The sequence below is a fragment of the Misgurnus anguillicaudatus genome, chromosome 24 (assembly GCF_027580225.2).
Source record: "Misgurnus anguillicaudatus chromosome 24, ASM2758022v2, whole genome shotgun sequence".
NCBI lineage: Eukaryota > Metazoa > Chordata > Actinopteri > Cypriniformes > Cobitidae > Misgurnus > Misgurnus anguillicaudatus.
This window is the reverse complement of record NC_073360.2, coordinates 1,621,600-1,643,796: the sequence shown is the minus strand read 5'-3', so window position 1 is coordinate 1,643,796 and position 22,197 is coordinate 1,621,600. Positions and strand designations below refer to the sequence as shown.

At 38.3% G+C, this 22,197-nt stretch overlaps 1 long non-coding RNA gene across 1 annotated transcript; it reads right to left on the bottom strand.

Annotated features, from left to right (window-relative positions):
- Window positions 1-18,735: 18,735 nt before the first annotated feature.
- Window positions 18,736-20,314, bottom strand: LOC141361448 (uncharacterized). The gene is made up of 2 exons (XR_012367515.1): window positions 20,011-20,314; window positions 18,736-19,498 (listed from the first exon to the last, which is right to left on the bottom strand). It is a non-coding gene; the product is annotated as an uncharacterized lncRNA (long non-coding RNA).
- Window positions 20,315-22,197: the final 1,883 nt, after the last annotated feature.

Here is a 22,197-nt window from a genome sequence, read left to right as displayed (position 1 = left end):
ACTGATTCTCCCATATGGGAGATCCAGGTTCAAATCCCCGAAGCCTTAAGTGGAAATCTCCATTGACCGGTATTCACTATTCTTGGTCTAATAGATTTGTGGGCATCTTACAGCCTGCAATCTATTTTCCTTTCCCAAAGCCAGTAGGTTGTTCATTTTATTACTGTTCCTAAGTCTCCTAAAGCAGTCTTCACAGTTGATGTGTGCTTAAGGTTTCTGCTGGACATTTGAGATCAAATTTAACAGAGTACTGGACATAACATTTAGTGCTTTCAAGCAAAATGTTCATGTAAGTTAAAATTGAAGAAAGGGTCCTGGACATACAATTAGCAAAAAATACAGCAGATGCCAACAGTGTCTTTGGGTTTTGAAAGAAGCAAACAAATCTTCTTTAGTTCTGATTGATTTCATGTATTTGTTGATTTGACTCTGACTGTACCAGCCAGCCAACAGTCTGAGCATAGGCAGCAATACACAGGACCAGATTTTGCTGCCCAAACTTCAACTCATCCTTGTAGTCTAGTGTTTAGAGTACTGATTATCCCATATGGGAGACCCAGGTTCAAATCCCACAAGGTCTAAGTCCATTGACCAGTAGCCACTTCTTTAAGTCTGATAGAGTTTAGGGTTGCCGCGGTGACGTAATTTTCCCACCGGTTAATCAGCGTGTCACAAACCCGGTGATACCGGTGTCACCGTGTGGGAGGGGCTTATAAATGTGCATGCAGACGTGCACATTTTACTTTCACTTTTGAATTACGCAACTGTTTAAATGCAGTGCTTGCGTACGCTACGTTAAATTGCGTATGAATTTGCGTGCAATGCGAGTCCAACAGCTGATTTAATTAAGTGCTTGAGTCAATGTGCGCAGGTAATTCTCAAAGAACCAGCCAGTCCCAAGCAGAGCAGCCGCGGCTACTTCTCCATAAAGCGCTGCTTGAATGATGGGTTTATTATTTTTCTTGATGATAAACACAACAACAAAACGATCTTGCTTATATTAAACATCATATATGTATATTATTAAAAAAAAAACGAGTAAGCACGCGGATTCTGCCTTCGTCTGGTCAGTCAGCTTGCCTCGCAAACTCTGACAGGAATAAATGAAATCTGACACCTGCTGCTTTGTGACGTGAAGCGCGTTCAGCCCCGCTGAATTCAGACAACAGACACATTCAGTTTGCTCTCTCTAACGAAACTAAATGATTAAATTACACGGAAATATCAAAACGACGGTGAAAGACGGTGTCGCGGTGGGCAAGTGATCTAACCGGTGAGAGGCTGAAGCACCGGTTATGACCGTTTCACCGACTATCGCGGCAAGCCTAATAGAGTTTGTGGGCATCTTATAGCCTGCAAATTCTATTTTCCCTTCCCAAAGCCAGTAGGTTGTTCATTTTATTACTGTTCCTAAGTCTCCTAAAGCAGTCTTCATAGTTGATGTGGGCTTAAGGTTTCTGCTGGACATTTGAGATCAAGTTTAACATAGAGTCCTGGACATAACATTTAGTACGTTCAAGCCAAATGTTCATGTAAGTTACAATTGAAGAAAGGGTCCTGGACATACAATTAGCAAAAAATACAGCAAATGCCAACAGTGTCTTTGGGTTTTGAAAGAAGTAAACAAATCTTCTTTAGATCTGATAGAGTTCATTTATTTGTTGGTTTGACTCTGACTGTACCAGCCAGCCAACAGTCTGAGCATAGGTAGCAATTCACAGGACCAGATTTTACTGGCCCAGCTTCAACTCATCCTCTGTAGTTTAGTGGTTGGAGCACTGATTCTTCCATATGCGAGACCCAGGTTCAAATCCTCAAAGGTTTAAGTGGAAATCTCCATCGACTAGTAGCCACTTCTTTAGCTCTGATAGAGTTTGTGGGCATCTTACAGACTGCAATTTTATTTTCCCTTTCCAAAGCCAGTAGGTTGTTCATTTTATTACAGCCTGGTCGAGGGCCGGTTTCCGGTTTGAGCGAACGCTGGCGTGTTTGGCTGCCGCTGCTCTCCGGGTTTTAATGTTTTTATTATTTTATTGTTTTAAACTTCAGTCTAATTTTGAGGATATTTTATGTCATTTGGTCGAGGAAACCTCACCTGATTATTGTTGGGTATTTGTCATCGCGTGTGATTAAATAAGTCGGAGGATTTGAGTGCGTGGATCTGTTGAGACTTGTTTGGTGAACTTGAACGTGGAGGAGTACATCCAGATTGAAATGTGGTGTTATATCATTTGCACATTGCTGTGCTGGAGTTATATTGTTTGTTCGTCAAAGTGGGGTCTGTTTTTCGTCTCCGGTGTGGATAATTCTACAAATATGGTGCTTAAATACTCTTTGGTGGATTTACAGAGACTTAATTCATTCTATCGTCTCCCCGGCGAAATCTACAACCGCTGCGCCGCATTGGGAATTACACGCCGCCACAGGTACATCCATCGTGGATCTCGCCGTGACCCCCTTGTGAGGACTACGACTGTTTCTCAGGAAAATGATTTTATCCCGATCATCTGGGGCCGGATTCACAAAACATTCTTAAGAAGAAAAATCTTCTTAACTGCCATTTTTATCTTAAATTCAAGCTTAAAAAAAAAGTTAAGAATATTTTGTATTCTCAAAAAAGCTTCTAAAGAAAGTTCTTATTTTTTTCCTTAAGTATGTTCTCAAGAAAAAACTTAAGAAGAATTCCAATTCTCGAAAAATAAACTGTCTTAAATAACATCTTAAAGTTAGGATAACCTTACAGTAGTCTTAAATCTCAAAATGTAAGATGTTTTATAAGTTAATGTGATTGTTTTAAATGTGACATGTTGTTTGTAGTCTGAAATGGCAATTTAATCAGTTTACTTCACATAGATTAGTTTAAAGAGGAATTCCACACTCATATAATGAAGTTTAATGGCTACTCAGTATATGTCATGAAACACAAATAAGTATTAGTGAACAAACATTTAACTTCCTCCGTAATAGCCTGCATTCATTGTGAAATTACTTAACAGCTAAAAGTCGCTCTAAGCGGGAGGCGAACCGGTAATCGCTCCGTCATGTGAGTTGAGGGCTCCGAAACCGCGGGCACGCTTCACCCTCCGCGTCCGTCTCTTGACGCGTGAGCGCGGGGACGAAGCCGTGAGCACGGAGAGTGAAGCACGCTCGCCCAGGGCGCTCGACCCGCATGATGGACCGATTGCGACGTTAGGAAATGATATTTACTCACCGCACCGCCTTAATACTAGCTGGCCTCTGTTACAACACCGAATAACATCATCTATAGTCTTAATGTATCACTCGTTTGTATCGCGTTAATGATCGCAAGGTAACGTTAGTCAAAAGATTAATAAGTTTATTACATCATTAGCAGGGTATCATTCATTCCAAAGCTTGTCATTTTATTCTTAAGACACAAATTTAGGATATTCTTAAGAAAAAATGTGAGAATTTCTTAAGAAATGTTCGAGAATTGCACTTAGGAACATTCTTACGAACTTCTTATAATTTATCTTAAGAACTTTCTTATTTTTTGTCTTAAGAACGTTTTCGTGAATCCGGCCCCTGGTCACCACATCGCCGCTCTTCCATTAGATCAAATGGTAAGAGCCAAAGTGTCAATCTTGAAAACATCTCTTTGCTTAAACACGCGACTCTCAACTTGAGTCGGCAATCTGATTGTCCTACTACTGTAAAGATGGCCTTAGTTAATGCAAGGTCAATATCGAACAAATCTTTTATTTTAAATGACCTGTTCACAACTCATCTCTTAGATTTTCTATTTGTGACTGAGACCTGGTTAAAACAGGGTGACTTGATGCCTCTTGCCGAGATTGCTCCTCCTGACTGTGCTTTTTTCAGTTCTCCACGGGCCTCAGGACATGGCGGTGGAGTTGCAACAATTTTTAAAAACTCTTTCAAATGTAAGACTGTGCCTACGGACACTTTTTCTAGTTTTGAAGTCCAGTTACTGAAGGTTTATTTAAATGATCCTATGCTATGTGCTCTGATTTACAGACCCCCTAAATGCAATAAGGATTTTATTCAACAATTCTCTGACTTTCTCTCTGATTTGGTGACTCGGGCTGATAGACTACTGATTCTTGGGGATTTTAATATTCATCTCTGCTGCCCTTCTAAACCGCTGGTCAAAGAATTTGTAACTATTTTAGAATCTTTTAACTTTGTACAGTCTGTATGTGGTCCAACTCACAATTTGGGTCACACATTGGATCTGGTGCTGTCTCGTGGTTTCATTATTTCAAATTTGGAGGTTATTGATGCATGTGTGTCTGACCACTATCTTATTACGTTTGAATCTGAGCGCTCTTTTCAGTCTCCTATTTGTCCTCAGCCTTCATGTCTCTCTCGAGCTATTCGCTCAGATACAGCAAACTTGTTTTCTGAACATTTTTCTGCACATTTTAATCATAACTTTCTGAGCGAGACAGATATGGAATGCTTGACTGAGATATTTTACGAAGCATCCTCTATATCTATGGACGCTGTAACATATAGTATATGTTATACATATATGATGTTATGGGGACATCTAGTGGCCATCTGATACATTGACATCCAGAGTCACGTGTGTGTGTGTGTTTTATGATTGAGAGGGAGTTAAATAAAGATATATGATGAAGCAGCAGCTCGTGTTCGGTTGTCTGTCTAAAGCACAGAACATGGTGTCAGAATAAAGCTGATATAAACGAAAAAAAAAAAAAAAGAGGATGGCACAGTTACAGCCACCACCGCCGTTGATTCTGCAAGGAAATCTCTCGGAAAATTGGAAAAACGGGATACAGAGGTTCGAGCTTTTCTCACTAGCAAGCGGAGTGGCAGAAAAGTCTGAGACGGTGCAGTGTGCTACGTTTCTGCACGTGGCGGGGGAAGAGGCCATAAAAGTATGTAATACATTTGATTTCTCAGAAGAGGAGAAAAATAAAATACAAATAATGAAAGACAAGTTTAAAAATTACTGTGAGCCTCGGAAAAATCTACCGTACATCAGACACGTGTTTTCACAAGATCGCAAAGTCCAGCAGAAACAATCGACATGTACGTCACTGATCTGAAAAGTAAAGCAAAAGACTGTGAGTTTGGTGATCTGCACGATTCATTAATTCGTGATAGGATTGTATGTGGCATTAGAGAGGATCAACTAAAAGGCAGACTTCTAAGGGAAACGGATCTCACATTGGAAAAAGCCATAGACATATGCAGGGCCAGCGAGATCACGTCGAGTCAAATGAAAGCACTCAATGATGAAGTAAATGTACATAAAGTTGAATCTATAAAGCCAAGGAAAAGGGACACCAAATCAGAGCAGACATCAGTGATGAGTAAGGAATGCAGCAGATGCGGCAACAAGCACGAGTACAGAAAATGCCCAGCCTACGGGAAAACATGTAAGTCTTGTCAGAAAAAAAATCATTTTGCAAAGATGTGTAAAACCAAAGACCTGCAGAGTCAGAGTAAAAGAATGCATGTGATTGAACAAGATGGTAACATGTTTATTGGTACAGTAACTGTGGAAAAAGAAAGAAATGTAATGTCCATCAACTCAAGTAAAGAGGATGAACAATGGTTCGAAACAATCCAGATAAACAAGAATGATGTAAAAGTGACACTGGATACAGGAGCAGAATGTAATGTTTTGTCAGAAAAAGTGTACAAGTTGCTTAACATACCAGGAAGACTGCAGAGGTCAAGCTGCAAACTTGTTACATATTCTGGACACAAGATGGCGCCATTGGGCAAGAGAGCACTGAATTGTGTGTACAAAGGGCAGAAATACAAAATCCTGTTTGAAATAATGAAGCATGATGCACCTGCCATTCTAGGACGAGCTGCATGTCAAAGAATGGGCATGATTAAAAGACTGTATGAAATTGAAAAGAGCAGTGACATTCTCAAGGATTTTGAGGATCTGTTTGAAGGATTAGGATGTTTACCTGGGGAACACCACATACAAATTGATCCAAATGTCAGACCAGTTGTGCATGCGCCGAGAAGGATACCTGTAGCTCTGCGAGAGAAAGTGGTTGAAGAACTACAAAGAATGGAGCAGATGGGGGTCATCGCAAAGCAAACTGAGCCAACTGAATGGGTCAACAGCATGGTAACTGTAGTTACATCAAAGAAAATGCGCATTTGTATGGATCCTAAAGATCTCAACTTGGCAATAAAGAGAGAGCATTATCCAATGCTGACAGTAGAAGATGTGGTCTCAAGAATGCCCAATGCAAAGTACTTTTCTGTGCTGGACGCGAATCAAGGGTTTTGGCAGATAAAGCTGGATCATGAAAGTTCAAAACTTTGCACAATGAACACACCTATTGGACGATACCGTTTTCTAAGGTTACCTTTCGGTATATCCTCAGCGTCAGAAGTCTTTCAGAGGTCCATAGCACAAATGATAGAAGGACTGGAAGGTGTGGTAAATATCATTGATGACTTGCTGGTGTGGGGAGACAATATTCAAGAGCATGATGAAAGGCTGATAAAGCTGCTGGAATGTGCAAGAAAAAACAATTTGAAGCTCAACAGAAATAAGTGCAAAATAAGAATGACGGAGATCAAATACATAGGACACATTCTGAGTGCTCAAGGAGTTAAGCCTGATGATGAAAAGGTGAGGGCAGTGACTGAAATTCCACCACCACAAAGCAAGCAGGAACTACAAAGATTTCTTGGAGTAGTGCAATATCTGGCAAAGTTCATTCCAAATATGTCTGACATAAGTGCACCTTTGAGGAAATTGTTGGAGAAAGAGACAGAGTGGCACTGGGAGGAGGCTCAACAACAAAGTTTTGAAAGACTGAAATATTTGGTTACTCAAAGTCCTACTTTGAAATTCTTTGATGTGAACAAACCAGTCACATTGTCGGTCGATTCCAGTTCAGAAGGAATAGGAGCTGTGATTCTGCAAGAAGGAAGGCCAGTGGCTTATGGCTTGAGAGCTCTGAACGACTGTCAGCGTAGATACGCACAGATTGAAAAAGAGTTGTTAGCCATAGTTTATGGTTGTGAGAAATTTCACCAGTACGTGTACGGAAAGGAAATCACGATTGAAAGTGATCACAAGCCATTAGAGAGTATATTTAAGAACCCGCTGCATCAAGCTCCTATGAGATTACAAAGAATGCTTCTACGACTACAGAGATACAATCTGAAGGTGATGTACAAACCTGGTAAGGAGCTGTACATTGCAGATGCTCTAAGTCGGGCATATCTGCGTGAGCAGAAGGAAAATCTGTTGGAAGAGGATCTAGAAGTGAACTGGATAACGTCACAACTTCCCATTACAGAACAGAAACTGGATGCTTTCAAAAAAGCAACAGCAGAGGATGCAGAGATGCAAATGTTGACAAACGCAGTGCTGAATGGATGGGCGAAAGAGCGATCTATGATGCCAAGGTCAATACAGCCATACTGGACATTTCGAGAGGAAATCAGTCATGAAGATGGTCTGTTATTCAAAGCAAATAAGCTCATTGTTCCAAACCAGCTAAGACAGGAAATGATCAACAAAATACACGAGTCACACCTGGGGATTGTCAAATGTAAGGCAAGAGGCAGAGACATTTTGTACTGGCCAGGTATGTCGACACAAATTAAGGATGCAGTATCCAAATGTGCTACCTGCAATGAAAACAGAAACAACAATCAAAAAGAGCCATTGTATCAACATGAAGTACCAGGACGACCTTGGGAAAAAATAGGTACAGACATTTTTTACCATAATGGTTCAGCATTTCTGTTATGTGTGGACTACTTTTCAAAGTACATTGAGGTAAAACTGCTACTGGACACGACAAGCTGTGGAGTCATCAGGGAAATGAAATCCATCTTCGCAAGGCATGGAATTGCAGATGTAGTAATATCTGACAATGGACCTCAGTATGCAAGTGCTGAATTTTCAAGTTTTGCAGAGGAATGGGGATTCAAGCATGTGACTTCAAGTCCTGGTTATGCACAGTCTAATGGACAAGCCGAGAGAGCAGTGCAAACTGTGAAAAATCTCTTAAAGAAAGCACAGAGTAGTCAATGTGATCCATACATAGCACTGCTGGAGTACCGTAACACGCCAATGGAAGGGATAGGATTATCACCTGCACAATTACTGATGGGGAGACGTCTCAGGACGAAGCTACCAACATCATCTGCTTTGCTTACCACAGACACAATGTCGCAAGTGCATGAGCAGCTAAAGCAGAGACAGAAGAAACAGAAGCAGTATTATGACAGGATGGCTAAATACTTACCTGATCTGCAACCTGGAGAAGGAATAAGGATGCGAAAGGGAGATTCATGGAAGCCAGCCGTTGTTCTGGACAAGCATGAACAGCCACGTTCTTTTATAGTAAAGACTCCTGATGGAAAGCTGTTCAGACGAAATCGCAGACATTTAAGAAAAACAAACGAAACAGACTCTTCAACATTTGAGAAAAGCGTTGACATGGATACTGATAGTCAGCAGTCAGTTGATGCTTCACAAAACAATGCACTTGACAGTATGGACGTTTCAGATAAAAGAAATGGTAATGAAAGCGTGGAGAAAGAGCAAGCTTATCGTACAAGGTCTGGTAGAATTGTAAAAATACCTGAGAAATACAAAGACTGAGAGTTCATACAATGTTTGTGCATTGTTGGATGTGTAATAATTTTAAATGAAATAGTTTCTGAGTATAATTGCATGTGTTAAATCGTTTTGTAGATATGCTGAAAATATTTAGTTAATTAAACTCAAATGTTGTGTTTAGAAGTTCTATTCATCTGTATAAAGGAACATACTTAGTGGCCATCTGATACATTGACATCCAGAGTCACGTGTGTGTGGGTGTTTTATGATTGAGAGGGAGTTAAATAAAGATATATGATGAAGCAGCAGCTCGTGTTCGGTTGTCTGTCTAAAGAACAGAACAGACGCTGTTGCTCCGCTTAAACGTAAAAAGAGGAAGCTTGCTGGTCAGCCGTGGTTAAATGATGTCACTCGTGCCTTCAGACAAGAGTGTCGGAAAGCGGAGCGAAAGTGGAAAAAAGATGGACTGCAGGTTTCATTGGACATTTTTAAATCAAGTCTTTTCAATTATCAAACGGCAGTAAAAAAGGCAAAATCAAACTTCTTTTCTAAATTAATTTCTGACAATGTTAAGCGACCAAAAGTCCTGTTTGATACGATTGACTCTCTGCTAAATCCGACTACAGATATTTTATCTGAGACCTCTATTGAGCTTTGTGAAGATTTTTTAAAGCATTTCACTCAAAAAATTCATGATATTAGAAGTTCCATTGTTCCATCTGAACCATGTCATTTGCAACTGTCAGGTCCTATGGGATGTTTGTCTAACTTTAAACCTGTCTCTCCAACTCAGCTAGCTGAAATGGTTTCTACTATGAAGTGTTCTGGCTCTAAGTTGGATATTATTCCAGCTCGTCTTTTTAGGATGTTTTTTCCACCATTAGTCATATTGTAACTACTATCATAAACAGCTCCTTAGCAAATGGTGTAGTTCCAGTTAGTTTTAAACATGCAATTGTGCAACCAATGTTGAAAAAACCTCAACTTGATCCAGAAATGTGCAGTAATTATCGACCGATCTCTAAACTGCCTTTTATATCTAAGCTTTTAGAGAAAGTAGTTTTTTCACAGCTTCAGTTTTATTTGAACTCTTTTAATATTTTGGATACATTCCAATCTGGTTTTAGATCATTACATAGTACTGAGTCAGCTCTTTTGAGGGTTACAAATGATATTCTGCTTGCTTTAGATTCAGGCTCTTGTGTTGTGCTGGTTTTGTTAGACCTGAGCGCTGCATTTGATACAATTGACCACAATATCCTTCTTGACCGGCTAGAATATATGGTAGGTGTCAAGGGCACTGCATTAAAGTGGTTTGCCTCCTACCTTGAGATGAGGACTTTCTCTGTAAATGTTGGAAATTGTTCATCATCATCTGCACCCGTTTTGTTTGGTGTGCCCCAGGGATCTATTTTGGGACCATTATTGTTTTCCCTTTATATGCTGCCTTTGGCCCACATTTTCCAGAAGTACAACATTTCATATCACTGTTATGCAGATGATTCTCAGCTTTACCTTCCAGTAAGACTTGACACCACTGCCTCATTCGATGTGTTATTGGAATGTGTAGATGATATTAAAAGGTGGATGACAAATAATTTTCTGCAGCTAAATGAGGAAAAAACAGATGTTTTAATTCTTGGTTGTCCGGCAGATTCTGTTCCAGCCCTGAAAGCCCAGTTAGGTCCTCTCTCAACAAATGTATGCACCCAAGTCAAAAACCTTAGAGTAATTTTTGACTCTTCACTATTCTTTGATAGACAAATTAGTGCAGTTATTAAAGGAAGCTTTTTCCATTTAAGATCTATTGCAAAGCTGAAGAATCTTCTCTCAACAAAAGATTTAGAAGTTGCAATTCATGCATTTGTGACATCAAAATTAGACTATTGCAACTCTCTTTATTGTGGTCTTCCGCAATCTTCACTATCTCGATTACAAACTGTTCAAAATGCAGCTGCAAGACTTTTGACTGGGTCTAGAAGGAGGGATCATGTTTCTCCAGTTTTGGCATCTCTTCACTGGCTTCCTATTAAGTTTCGAGTTGCTTTTAAAATTCTTATGTTTGTTTATAAGGTGTTGTCTGGCTCTGCACCTAGGTATATTAGTGACCTAATTGTACCTTATTGTCCTGGTAGGGCACTTAGATCTTCAAACCATTTGCTTTTAAATGTGCCACGAAGTCGTTACAAATTAAAGGGTGATCGGGCCTTTTCTGTGGCTGGGCCCATGCTTTGGAATGCTCTCCCTTATCATGTGAGGTCTGCTCCATCATTGGACAGTTTTAAATCTAATCTGAAGACATATTTTTATTCCTTAGCTTTTGGACATTTGTAGTTGTTTCCCTTATGTACAGCACTTTGGATCAATTTCTATTGTGTTAAATGTGCTTTATAAATAAAGGTTGTTGTTGTTGTTGTTCCTAAGTCTCCTAAAGCAGTCTTCATAGTTGATGTGGGCTTAAGGTTTCTGCTGCACATTTGGGATCAAATTTAACATAGAGTACTGGACATAACATTTAGTGCTTTCAAGCAAAATGTTCATGTGAATTACAATTGAAGAAAGGGTCCTGGACATACCATTAGCAAAAAATACAGCAGATGCCAACAGTGTCTTTGGGTTTTGAAAGAAGCAAACAAATCTTCTTTAGATCTGATAGATTTCATGTATTTGTTGGTTTGACTCTGACTGTACCAGCCAGCCAACAGTCTGAGCATAGGCAGCTGCCCCGACTTCAACTCATCCACTGTAGTCTAGTGGTTAGAGCACTGATTCTCCTATATGGGAGACCCAGTTTCAAATCCCACAAGGTTTAAGTGGAATTCTCCATTGACCAGAAGTCACTTTTTTAGCTCTGATAGAGTTTGTGGGTAGCTTCTAGCCTGCAAATTCTCCTTTGCATTCCCTAAGCCAGTAGGTTGTTCATTTTATTACTGTTCCTATGTCTCCTGAAGCAGTCTTCATAGCTGATGTGGGCTTAAGGTTTTTGCTGGAAATTTGAGATCAAATTGAAGAAAGATTCCTGGACATAAAATTAGCAAATAATACAGCAGATGCCAACAGTGTTTTTGGTTTTGAAAGAAGCAAATAAATCATCTTTCGATCTGATATTTTTCATGTATATGTGGGTTTGACTCTGTACCAGCCAGCCAGCCAACAGTTTGAGCATAGACAGCAATACACAGGACCAGATTATGGCAGCATAACATCCTCTGTAGTCCAGTGGTTAGAACGCTAATTCTCCCATATGGGAGACCCAGGTTCAAATCCCACCAAATTTAAGTGGAATTCTCCATTGACAAGTAGTCACTTCTTTACCTCGGATAGAGTTTGTGGACAGCTTCTAGCCTGCAAACTCTATATTACCTTCACAAAGCGAGGAGGTTGTTAATTATATCTCTGGTCCAATGTCTCCTAAAGCTGTCTTCATTTCTGATTTGGGCTTAAGGTTTCTGCTGGACATTTGAAATCAAATTTAAGTTAGAGTACTGGGCTGCGTTTACCGATAACGTTGTCTCTTAGCGCGCTACGAAGACTCTTAAGTTAAACCTCAATTACACGTATACCTTTTCTAGGCGTGTTTCCAGAACTGTACCTTAGCCGGATTCTTAAGGTATACTTTCTTACGTACGACGTTACCAGGTGCTGTCCATGGCGATGGTGCTGAATAGGTTGATATCGTTTGCTCGACAATCAATTATTCACTTCATGTAATAGGTTTCGCTGCGTTATCAGATAGCGGTGTTCTTTATTAAAGAAACATTTAAGAAATATTTCAAGTTAAATTTATTAGGAATATCTTGTAAAAATATTTCAAATTGCAAACAACTAAATTCAACCTTATATACCTTATATTATATTTTATTTTTTATTAAACCCATGCAAAACCCGCAACTTCATTTCTAAACGTATCATGCATAAACTGCTCCATTGCATCCGCTATGCCTTCACTTTAAAGGATAATTTATTTTAGGGGTTCCCAATTAGTGCGTTGCACAGGGGAATAAGAATGGTCATGCAAGTCACCTGGCTTGACTGTGCATTACACTTAAACTATATAAAAACAAACTGTTGTTGTTCATTAGTTCACATGTTTTTTGTGCTTGGACACTGTTTGCGCAAGCAGCGTGTTTACAATGCGGATAAAGCTTTTGGACACATTTCTGGAGCCTGTCTGTCTACCTCAAATATAACATATAAAAATATATATTCTATAATAGCCTATATAAATATATAGTATGATTGCTTTAGATTTTAGCTTTGATTAGTTTTTATGTGGGAAATTTCTTGACCTTAATATAAGCAGTTATCAAGTGGAGCAATTTATTTTAAAATTTTATAACAAAGTTATAAAACATAAAAAAACTTTGACGCAGTCGAATTAACATTAATAATCATAATTAGAAAAATGATTTTGTGATGAATGTGCTCCTGTGGCATTCGATTTTTACCTGATTTATTTATTTGCAGCTAAAATACTAGCCGGTAGACTAAAGATTTAACGGATATGAAATGCACAAATGAAATAGTGAGATTTGCTGTTTAGCTGCCATATTTTTACCAACTGCTCCACCCAAAATATTTTTTTAAATAGTTCTTTAAGGCTGTAGCTTATAATAGTTCGAAGCTAATGTTCCTTTGGGAAACAAAATAAAAAAAACTAACAACCATCAGTGTAATGATGTCTAATTGTGTGAATGTTTTATTCGTTAAATATAAAAATTAGGGCCGGGACTCGATTAAAAAAATTAATCTAATTAATTAGAGGCTTTGTAATTAATTAATCTAAATTAATCGCATTTTAATCACATATAAATATTTGACCTGAAAACATTAAGAAGTAATTTTTTTACACTCTTAGTATACACTCTTAGGGCTCTATCTTACACCCGGCGCAATGCAGCGCAATGCGCGACGCAAGTGTCTTTCGCTAGTTTCCACCCTAATTTTCACGTTTAGCGCCGCGTTGTTTAAATAGCAAATGCATTTGCACCCCCTTTTGCGCCCATGGGCGTTCTGGTCTGAAAATGAGGTGTGTTCAGGCGCATTGTTGGCGCGTTGCTATTTTGAGGCAACTAAAATAGACTACGCCATTGACCAACAAAAACCTGGTCTAAAGTCTAAAGTCAATGGCGCAATGTGTTTTATGTTATTTAAATAGCGCATTAGTAAAATGCGCCTATAAACGGGAGGACAACGCGGGTTTGCTTATCACAAAGTACATGAATACGTAGCAGCACAAAAATGCTTTTAAATATGAAAGATTAAAGGATTGAATGTAAAAGATTATTATTGAGTCTCTTGGACATAAATAAGGACTAATTATGAGACGTTAGAAGGCGCAAAGAGCTCCTTCACCTGTAGCCTGGTAAGTAAATAAATGCTTTGCTTTGAACAAATGCGTCTGTTTTTAAATGTTTTTTTTTTTAATGCTACCTCACGGATTTATTGTATATGATGTACCTGTGGATATGGTGAGATGAGAAACATTTATAAGTAATGCTTAAAAAAACTCTTTGCTAAAAAAACGCTGTCCAAAGTGCTGAAACGTGAGGAGAGCCGTTTGTAAATTCTTTATCTCCTGTTTGTTACAAATAAAGTATTTTTAGAGTACAAACCTTATCTTAGATACTTGTAAATTATGTTTTGATGATATTGGATAGCCATACATTTAAAGCAATTACAAGCCTGCTTTTTACTTCCATGACTAAAAGAAAACGGGTTTTAAAGGTTTTAATAAAAAAATAACAATTTCAATACAAGTGAAAAACAACACAATTATTTAACATTTATCTTAAACTGGGGATCTTCTACCTCCGCTTAGTTTTTCAGTTTACAAAGTCCGTCATCTAAATAGGGATTAGACATAGCGCCAGCGCAACTTGCTTTTAAAGGGGATGAGAACTGAGTCTCTCATTGGTTTACTGCACGTTACGCCCAAAATACTCCCATTACAATAGGACCTACCCTTTTCGACCATGCGTTCGGCGCAAAAACCATTTTTCCCGTCATTAAATTAGCAAAAGTGGATTCGGACACGCCCATTTAGACGTTGCGTTGTGCACTTTAGACAATGCGCTTAGATCGTTAAAATAGGGCCCTTAGAAAGGATGGATATGTTAATTGTTTACACATCATTGTGCGGTAAGCTTTTAACACAGTATGTGTAATTTTAACACATTATGTGTCATTTTGTGTTGATTTTGTGTTCAAGTATAACACATGTTGTGTTAAAAGTAACACAAAATGTGTTGTTTCAATAATAACACAGAGATTCCAGGATAACGCAGTTAGTGTGTTGTCCCAGAATCAACACTAATGTGTTGTTTTTAACACATTCGTTAAGAGTGTACCATGAATAATGACTGAATACATAAGCTTAAACAACAAAATATTGTTTATTTTTGTTCAACCATGTCGTTGTACTCTGAGTCGGGCTAATGTCCACGCTAGCTGCTGTATGTTTTGCATTGAGATGATACTTGAGGCTCGATGTGCTGCGGTGATATGTGAATTCCTTGTTGCATAGCTTACACACAACCATGCTCTTACCGACGCTTACCAGTGATGCGCGGGTCAAAACAACCAGAAACCGACCGAGGTTTTCATCTAACCCGCCCGCAACTCGGACCGTAAAGAAAAAATATATATATACCCGACCCGCTTCCTGGCCCGCATTTCTTAAAGTAGTCATTTTTTTAATAATTGCAGGGTTCGGGATTCTCGGGTTTTGACTGTCTGTGTTCCGGTACCTATTTTCGCGGATCCCCCACCTCACGTATAAAAACAACAAAACATATACTAAATAGCCTATATTAAAATATATAAAAATATGTTATGCACATTTTTAACTTCCACATTATAGTTTTCTTAAGTGGGATTCGGATGTGAAAAGCGCTGCATAATGTACGCGCCTTTAGTCTTACCATTGAAACTTAACTAAATAAAAAAATAAGAGGTGATATATAGCTTTAGCCTACATAAATGCTTATTGCTTTAATGTTGCGAGTTCCTCTTCAGATTTTCTTGCTGTTATGTTTATAATAGTTCATTGTTCAGAGTTCATATTGATGATCTTATAGTCCATTTAAAAATGTTCTTACAAACTGACTCTATTCGTCAGAAAAACACCATTTAACTTTTTTCCTTTACCTGCCGTCGCTGTTCTCTGTGCTTGTCCTCCTCCAAAGTAGCCTATTTAAATTAATATGAAGTTGGTTAGGGTTAGAAAGGGTTAAAAGTCTTAAGAACACCGCAAATCAAACGTGCTGCTACATTATGCTCTAAATGCGCGTGTAAATTTAATTTCTGGGCACTGCCAGGCTGATTTTTTGAAAAGTAAGTGATTTACTCACTGCATGTTTAGGCATTCGGAAGCATATGCATCAATGAGATGCACGGTGTTGCTTTTAATGTTCTTTTTAATTTATATTCACAAAACCTAACAATAAAACATTGTTTATAATTACGAGACAAATTATTTGAAACGAAATTTGTTTTAAAGTAGCAAACAAAACTTAAATTAAACTCGTAATAAGCTAATTAAATTGAAACAAAACAACATTACAACAATTTTTAAACCCAACAATACTCACACAGTAACATATAACAGACATTACGATACATGTTAAAATAATCTGTAGTTTGTTGGTAGATGTTTATTGGGCAAAACCTCCGTTGCAAACCATTTTTACTTTGAAATTGATGCGTTGTCACGTTAAAATCAGCTGTTCGTTTAGGTTCCGTCTACTTTTATTTACACTGCAGCACAACCCCGGAGTTCTCGAACTAAAACAGGGTCTGTAGCATTTACGAATGACTCCGTTAATAAGTGCGATTAAAATGCGTTAAAAACGTTATTTTTTGTGTAATTAATTAATCTTAATTAACGCGTTAAAGTCCCGGCCCTAATAAAAATATTTGCCTAATTGAACACAGAGTGAATTGCAACTTTTTTTTACAAATATCTAGTTTTATAGACTGCAATGTAAGCTTTTATCACAGTGATGGCCCCTAGCGGAGTCAAGTGGGATAAGGTATAGCTAAGAGTGCTCCAAACCAACCTTCCGAACGAATGACTTACAAAAGGGATACGTAACTAAGAACGTTTCGGGAAACACGTATTAACGATAAGGTACAGCTTAAGGTACAACTTAAAAACGACGTAGAGCTAAGAAGGTTTCGGGGAACGCAACCCTGGACATAACATTTAGTGCTTTCAAACTAAATGTACGGTGGCCGTCAGGGGTCACTGCCTTGCAATGAAAGAAAACACATGCAAATAGAAAAAACACCAGCAAATCAAGAAAACATCTTCATCAGTTTGACAACACATGCGATGCAGATATCGCAACACATCCAAATACAGAAACGCGTTGCAAATATCACAACACGACCAAAAACAGAAACGCGTTCCAAATCTCACAACACAACGGAAGTGTTTCAGGGGGGTCACAAAAAGTGATGCACCGGTCTGAGAGGTGTTTTCGGTTTGCATTCGGTTCGTCCGTGGAGCTTTTGTGAGTTTGCATCGATCAAATGTGGGTTTTTCTTGTTTATTTTAATATCCTAATTGCATATTTTTTTAGCCTTTCTATTATTATTAGCCTATAGACTCAAATAACTTGACGAAATACATAATAAACTGTGAAACGTTGTGTTAGCTGGCTTAGTTACACAAATGTCACTAGATAGTGTTCTAGGAGGACAATAAATACCACATTCTTCATTAAAACAAGTAAAAATAACGTGTGTGTGTGTGTGTGTGTGTGTGTGTGTACACGTGTGTTTCTATGGGAGGTTTTTGTGCTGATAATAGCTTATTGAGCGTCTGGCCGGGCGTCTTGTGTGTGTGTGTGTTTTGTTTTCGGGCAGCGGACGTGCTGTTTGTGGCTATGTATAGTGGTGTTGATTCAAGTTGTTTTTCATATTTTATTTACACATTTATCAGTTTTATATCATCTCTTTTATTAACGTCTGAAACTTGTTTAATTTATATTGTGTGCTATGTGATTTTACGAATAGTTAACATAATTATTCTGTATTTTGTCTTTTTATTCTTCTAGGAAAGCTAAAGGACCTGCTATTACATTGAGAGCATCCTGAGCAGATGCAGTGTGATATGGTAGCATGATAGAAATTAACTGCAAGAGCCTGTAGAGAGGGATAAAGTCTACTGAGAGGAACACCACTGCCTTCCTTTTCACATTTGACAAACTAACGCACCAAAATTAACCAGAGTTTTGTTAGGTAGCTTTAAATTTGAGCTTGGGGCTTGTGTCAGACTGGTCTATCATTGTATCTATTCCAGAGCAAGATTTCTACTGCAAACTAAATAAAAATTAAATTGCATTAAAAAAAAACATTTGTTTACTAGCTTAAAACAACATAACATATAACAAATAACACGTTTTCTAATTGTAACACAATTTTAAGTTAAAGTTAAGCATCAGGGCCATAATTTGTATTTTTCATTAGTAACAGCTTATGTTTTGTAGCTCAACTTCTGACAGTTTTAGATGCTGGTAGGTGATAATCTGGTCATACAGATTTACAATGTCAATGTTAATCTGAGAATGGTGATTATTTGTAATTATTTCTCTTGATTCTTTGTAGACCACTGCATTGTATTTCATATCATATCAGCTGCATATGAAGATGCATAAATTGGATTGACATTAAACATCTTGTTCAAAGATTCCTCTCCTGATTTTCTTACTGGAATCTGCTCCATATTTAGCCACCTCAACCAGCTAAACCTTAAATGTAGTGAAGCTAACTACAACCAGAACATCAATCTTATCGCTTTGACATGTACTGTATGACTTTTATTTGAATGAATAATACTATAACATCTTACAATGTTGATACTTCTTTTTAGTTCCTGCTTAGAACTTCTCGTAAAGGACAATGCTGTTAAAAAACTTGCAGTAAAGCTGATTGATTGCCTATTTGTTTACTACAAATACCATGGCTATATGCAAATACAGTAACAAAACTGTTTCTTTTCTATCATCCTTGGTAGGTTATTTTCTATTTTTATCAAATTACTTACATTTTAAGATTATAAATCTTGCTGTTTCCTTTTCTTCCCTAAAATGAAAGAGTGTTTTTAAAGGAATCAAAGAAATTATTTTAAATATTCTCTCTTAAATATGCAAATGAAAAATGCATTTGAAGTTTAAAGCCTTTATTTTCATATGTATAGATATCTGTACAATGACATTCTTCCTTTTTATTGCCACATTACATTAAACTGTGGTTGTCATTAAAATAATAAACTAGAAAGAAACCTGTTATACAATACAATGTTGTCTGTGCAGTGTAAGTGTGACATGCTTGCCAAGTATGCAGCGCATACTCAAAAATGTGACCTCTGCATTTAACCCATCCCAGTAAATGGTGAACACACATGGAGCAGTGGGCAGCTATTCCTTCAGTGCCCGGGGAGCAATTGGGTTTAATGTGCCTTGTTCAAGGACATCACAGTCGCAACCTGCCGGCAGAGACAGAAACTGGAACTGGCAACTTTCGGGTTACAAGTCCAACCCTCTAACCACTACGCTATGACTATGTGTATCAAAACCTGCAGTATTAAACTAATGTTTGTGTAGAGATTAAAATAATGACAGTGATATTGGGGTCAATTAATGTTTTTGACATATTGAACACTGAGGGCTGCTGGATAAAACGGTTCCTCAATCTTTACGTCCTGTAGCTTACACTTCTGTATGTATTGCCAGAGGATGTAGGTGGAAACAGTTTGGTATAAGTGGGCATTTTAACAATGGAACCGGCTCCTTTCTGTACTGTGTTCCTCTCAGTAGACTTTATCCCTCTCTACAGGCTCTTGCAGTTCATTTAAATCATGCTACCATATCACACTATGCATCTGGTCAGGATTCCCTCAATGTTAAAACAGGTCCTCTAGCTTTCCTGGAAGAGTAAGGGGACAAAATGCAGAATAGTTGTGGTGACTATTCGTGGGATCACATGGCACACAATATAAAATGAACAAGTTTGAGACATAATAAAAGAGATGATATAAAACTGATAAATGTGTAAATAAAATATGAAAAACAACTTGAATTAACACTATTATATATAGTTATAAACAGTATGTTTGCTGCCTGAAAATAAAACACACACACACAAGACGTTTGGTTAGACGTTCAATAAGCTATTATTAGCACAAAAACCTCCCATAGAAACACACGTGTACACACACACACACACACACGTTATTTTTACTTGTTTTAATGAAGAATGTGGTATTTATTGTCCTCCTAGAACACTATCTAGTGACATTTGTGTAACTAAGCCAGCTAACACAACGTTTCACAGTTTATTATGTATTTCGTCAAGTTATTTGAGTCTATAGGCTAATAATAATAGAAAGGCTAAAAAAATATGCAATTAGGATATTAAAATAAACAAGAAAAACTTACATTTGATCGATGTAAACTCACAAAAGCTCCACGGACGAATTGAATGTAAACCGAAAACACTTCTCAGACCGGTGCATCACTTTTTGTGACCCCCCTGAAACACTTCCGTTGTGTTGTGAGATTTGGAACGCGTTTCTGTTTTTGGTCGTGTTGTGATATTTGCAATGCGTTTCTGTATTTGGATGTGTTGCGATATCTGCAGCGCATGTGTTGTCAAACTGATGAAGATGTTTTCTTGATTTGCTGGTGTTTTTTCTATTTGCATGTGTTTTCTTTCATTGCAAGGCAGTGACCCCTGACGGCCACCGTAGGACTTAGGAACAGTAATAAAATGAACAGCCTACTGGCTTTGGGAAGGGAAAACTGAATTTGCAGGCTATAAGATGCCCACAAACTCTATCAGAGCTAAATAGGAGATTTCCACTTAAACCTTGTGGGATTTGAACCTGGGTCTCCTGTATGGGAGAATCAGTGCTCGAACCACTAGACTACAGAGGATGAGTTGAAGCTGGGCCAGTAAAATCTGGTCCTGTGTATTGCTGCCTATGCTCAGACTGTTGGCTGGCTGGTACAGTCAGAGTCAATCCCACAAATACATGAAACTATCAGATCTAAAGAAGATTTGTTTGTTTCTTTCAAAACCCAAAAACACTGTTGGCATCTGATGTATTTTTTGTTAATTGTATGTCCAGGACATTTTCTTCAATTGAAACTTACATGAACATTTAACTTGAAAGCACTAAATGTTATGTCCAGTACTCTATCTTAAATTTTATCTCAAACGTCCAGCAGAAACCTTAAGCCCACATCAACTATGAAGACTGCTTTAGGAGACTTAGGAACAGTAATAAAATGAACAGCCTATTGGCTTTGGGAAGGGAAAATAGCATTTGCAGGCTATAAGATGCCCACAAACTCTATCAGAGCTAAAGAAGTGACTACTGGTCAATGGAGATTTCCACTTAAACCTTGTGGGATTTGAACCTGGGTCTCCCATATGGGAGAATCAGTGCTCTAACCACTAGACTACAAGGATGAGTTGAAGCTGGGCCGGCAAAACCTGGTCCTGTCTATTGCTGCCTATGCTCAGACTGTTGGCTGGCTGGTACCGTCAGAGTCAATCCCACAAATACATGAAAACTATCAGATCTAAAGATTTGTTTGCTTCTTTCAAAACCCAAAGACACTGTTGGCAACTGATGTATTTTTTGCTAATTGTATGTCCAGGACACTTTCTTAAATGGAAACTTACATGAATACATTTAGCTTGAAAGCACTAAATGTTATGTCCAGTACTCTATCTTAAATTTGATCTCAAATGCCCAGCAGAAACCTTAAGCCCACATCAACTATGAAGACTGCTTTAGGAGACTTAGGAACAGTAATAAAATGAACAGCCTACTGGCTTTGGGAAGGGAAAACTGAATTTGCAGGCTATAAGATGCCCACAAACTCGATCAGAGCTAAATAGGAGATTTCCACTTAAACCTTGTGGGATTTGAACCTGGGTCTCCTGTGTGGGAGAATCAGTGCTCGAACCACTAGACTACAGAGGATGAGTTGAAGCTGGGCCAGTAAAATCTGGTCCTGTGTATTGCTGCCTATGCTCAGACTGTTGGCTGGCTGGTACAGTCAGAGTCAATCCCACAAATACATGAAACTATCAGATCTAAAGACGATTTGTTTGTTTCTTTCAAAACCCAAAGACACTGTTGGCATCTGCTGTATTTTTTGCTAATTGTATGTCCAGGACTCTTTCTTAAATGGAAACTTACATGAATACATTTAGCTTGAAAGCACTAAATGTTATGTCCAGTACTCTATCTTAAATTTGATCTCAAATGTCCAGCAGAAACCTTAAGCCCACATCAACTATGAAGACTGCTTTAGGAGACTTAGGAACAGTAGTAAAATGAACAACCTACTGGCTTTGGGAAGGGAAAATAGAATTTGCAGGCTCTAAGATGCCCACAATCTCTATCAGAGCTAAAGAAGTGACTACTGGTCAATGGAGATTTCCACTTAAACCTTGTGGGATTTGAACCTGGGTCTCCCATATGGGAGAATCAGTGCTCTAACCACTAGACTACAAGGATGAGTTGAAGCTGGGCCAGCAAAACCTGGTCCTGTGTATTGCTGCCTATGCTCAGACTGTTGGCTGGCTGGTACAGTCAGAGTCAATCCCAC